Genomic DNA, 4353 nt, shown 5'->3' with positions numbered 1-4353 from the left:
CACATACTTTACAAGATTTATTCTTTGAACTGAAAATTTACGGGTGTTACAAGTCCACCCCCCTTACAATGGGATTCGTCCCCGAATCCCGATGCGACAGGAACAATTACGGATACACTTTCATCATCTCATCTTCGGATTCCCAAGTAGCCTCGAAACCCTTACGGTGCTTCCACTGCACCTTAACCTGCCTAACCACTTTATTCCTCAAACGCCTTTCCTGACGGTCAAGTATAGCGATAGGCTCTTCAACGTAGTTTAACTTACTATCAAGCTCGATATCATCAAGAGGCACATGGGCCTCCTCATCTGTTAAACATTTCCTCAATTGAGACACGTGAAAAGTAGGATGGATTCCAGCGAGCTCATCGGGCAATTTCTGTATTGAGATATATATATATATATATATATATATATATTTGCCAATATTGTAATTCTCTAGCTTATTCCTTGACATTTACCTTGTGATACTATGATCGGAATTACTTTCATTTCATATTTCCTTTTTTTTTCCGACTCTCTGGTAGGCTTCTTCCTACCATTTACTTTGCTCGACTCCCTCAGAGTTCGTACTTATAACCATTTATAGCATTTCCTAGATATTTCCGTTCATGTACCTTTAAATTAATATCTTTTGAACTTCCGGACGTGTTTGTATAAGAAACATAAAACTTCTTATTTGATATGATTTGCTATATATAAACACATATGTACTTATAATTATTGAAACGAGATTATATAACAGCACTAGGCACTTAGCCCAATGGTTGGCTAGTGCACGAAAGAGGATGGGATTTGGCCTAGACCCGGGTTCGATTCCATGGGACGGCCAATTTCCCCCTTTTACAAACCGAGTGACTCTTTTAAGGTCAGATCGTTAAGACCAGTTTTGTTCAAGATGTGGGTCAATTCTTCCTCAATCCTGTGGTGAGCATGACTCCCAATTCTAATGGACCGTTCGGTTTTATACCTAATAGCGCCCATCCTTATCAGTTCAGTATACTCATACTGGGATTGAGTTTGACTCTTCCTACACCTTCCCTCGTGAGACCAGTTCCCACATCCCATACATCGTTCGTATCTTTTTGCTCTCCTTTTCATAGAACTTTTAGAAATTCCACAGAATTGTGGCCTTTGCTCCTCTTGGCGCCACTTTTTCCTCACCTCATTGCTTAAGGGAAAAATTCTCTCCCTAAGTTATGGAGGCAACCTAGGTTTTGCAAATTGTAAACAACAGAGGAAATTGACATCAAATGAATGCATTCCAGTTCTTTAGAGTCTGCCGGTAAAAGACCAGTGTCTGCATATAACTCAGTCTTTATCAGAATCAGGGTCAGATTCAGACCCAGAGTCAACTTCAATAGGTGGAGGTGGTGAAGTGATCTGTATGGAAATAGTATTAGCTATCCGCCTTAACATTTCTTCCTGCCACCTATTCCTTTGTTTTAGCCATTCGATTTGCAAGGCTATCCTCCTGACCTGTTCAACTGTTGTGGCTCTGTCTACCCTCGTTTGGTCTGGAGGCGGGTTTACCGGAGGTACCGTATTTGGTCCGGCTTCTTCGTTGGATGGTTGTGGTTGTTCTTGATAATCTGTCGGTTGTGGAGGATTTTTTTGTTGCCATAACGGTGACAGAGGTTGGTCTGTCATTGTCATGTCTTGAATTAACATGTTCTCATCGAAAAAGAATGGTGGTATTATTCCTTGCTCGGACCATAAGGGTGAAAGCGGCTGGTAGAAGCTAGGTGTTTGTGGTTGATCATGGTGTGTCTGAGGTGTGTTGATTGAAACATGTTCAATCACAAATGGTAACTGTGACCGTAAATCATGTCGGTAAAATGACGATGGAGGAAACTGCATCAATTCCTGTTGCAATTTTTGAGGTGTGGTACTTTCTAAGAAAAGTGGGGCAATCTCAGGTTGTAAGAAATCAGGAATTATCTTGATATCTTCAACACCTACATATCCAGGTTGTCTTGGTGGAGATAATACTTGGATAACCTGATCAGTTAAAATATCTAAGGATTTGGCTCGCCTGGTTATATATGATCCTCCAAAGAGGTTTTTCGGATATCGATTTTTTTTATATTGCTCAAAGTTCATAGCAAGAAAATAAACAATATTACATGGAACTGACTTAAATATACTGTGAAGAAGAAAGAGGTCGGTTGAACTAACCCTTTGTAAGTTAGTCGTACGCTCTCTGATCGTGTTAGCAATAACAAGGTGCATATATTGATACAAAGGATCAATATAAGAAGTAGAGTAATTATTTGAACCCCATTGTTTTGTTGAATGGTTGTTCCAATAATCATGTATATGAGCGGGAATGTCGGTTACAGCTTCTGTAAATATAGATTAGTTAACCTCATCCGCAGAATAAATACCCAAGCGTAAAGCGAATTCGTTTAGTGACATCTGAACTTTCTGTCCCCGAGTCTGAAGTGCATAGATGGACTAGTAAGATTTTTGCGAGGTGCAAAATAAAACGTGGACCAGAATTCATATACGAGTTCGTTGTATGAAGGTTCTAGGATATCGAAGAATCGACGCCATGGTGTATCCATTCGTAGCAAAATTGCCAAGCGATTATGTGGTTCGATTGTTCGTATTTGCTTCCAGTCAATACTATTAATTGTTTTGACATTTATTTCTTTGAGGACTTGATATCTTACGTAGGCATGAAAATCCTTAAACTGAAGGAATGGGTGGTCTTCGGTCTGTGCACGTGTCCCTGCTGCGTTTGAGGATTTAGCGGCTGATTGAGTAGAGGGCTGACGACTTGCCATCATATTGAATATATATTGTTTTGGGTATGAGCTATGCGAGGAATTTGGTTGGTTTGAAGTTTTAGCTTCAGTAGTGAGTTGCTTAAATAAAGATTTCTAGGTTTGCTCATCATGATTGATTAAAGCTTCTACTTTAATCTTTGAGAACAGTTTCTTTACTGTGGTCGACATTAAATTGATAAGGTTACTGTTGTATAAATTTCTGCTATCTAACAATTAGTTTGCAATGATAGTGTTAGTTACACGTGCTAAATCTTTAGTGGCAGAAAACGTCGAAGTAATCAGTCAACTTTTCTGTAAAGTGTTTGAAATCTTGATAACAGTCAAAATACTTTAGATAAGGCTAGATATTATAGGCAGCATCCTGTTGTCCTACTATCGATTCTTTTATCATATAATTTTCTTTACATACATTTTTTTGTATTAGATGTATTGGAAAGTATTCCAATGGTTTATTTATACGATTATAATTAAGGTCTAAGCCTTGAAATATGTATGTTCTGTATCACACGTCGTGTATATATATATATATATATTTGTATTTTTAACATGATTCTTAAACCCAATTATTCTATAACGACATTAATAACGACACTACGGGAACTATTTAGTACAAGATTAGTAAGATGTTGGTTAACAACAATGGCCAGTTGTGGTTAACTAGACAAAATACCTTTCTTGTCCTAACTACTTCCGTTCATGACTTGATTTATGTTAGTATTTGAGCAATTATACACATATTTGCACGTACACCTATTTTATTATTCGTGTTCCTAGAAATTTAGCTAGCACATATTCTTTTCCATACTTTACTTATAGTAACCTACATAACTTTCTTACGTTAGTTGAGAAATATACATATATATATATATATATATATATATATATATATTTCAAGGTAAGGATACCCCCTTTTAGTATAAATAATCAAGTAAATAATTTCATAATAACAATACTTATTTACTTGGATCGAATCCTAGGTATTATTAAATGACTAAATAATTTAAAGTTACCTCTTGGCGTGTAGCTACTCGCGGTGGGCATACTGGTCTCTTTTCTTACAGTTCGAGTCCAAGCATTCGGGGATGCTCGGATCCCTCGAACCATGGCTCTAATACCAACTTGTAAGACCCCGACTCCCGGTGGTCCCACAGTTGGTACTCATACACGATATTTACAAAAATACTTAAACTTGAACAGCTCGTTCCATTAAAATAATAATTCATAGTATAGGTTTAGCGGAAAATTATTAAAACAAATTCCCAAAATCAAATTGAAATGTATTTAATAAAACATTAAAAGAGAATGTTTAATTTTATTGAAACTTCTGACTTATTATGCCTTCAACCGACCGAGTAGTCTCGAGCACGTCCAAGCGGTAAGCATCCAACTCTTAACCTGAAACTCACACTAACATGTACACAAAGTCAGCTTAAGCTGAGTGAGTTCAAGTTTAAATAAATAACATCTTTAATAATAATAGATTTTCATTCCTCAGAAGTCACAGTATGCTATAGTGGCTACCGTAAGCTACGGTAGCCCCTGCAGAAACACCATATCGACA

This window comes from Bidens hawaiensis, unplaced genomic scaffold, assembly GCF_021521415.1.
Source record: "Bidens hawaiensis isolate Kalapana, Puna unplaced genomic scaffold, B.hawaiensis_p1.1 tig00055700_1, whole genome shotgun sequence".
Taxonomy (NCBI): Eukaryota; Viridiplantae; Streptophyta; class Magnoliopsida; order Asterales; family Asteraceae; genus Bidens; species Bidens hawaiensis.
The sequence above is the reverse complement of the archived record's forward strand: the minus strand, read 5'-3'. Positions refer to the sequence as shown.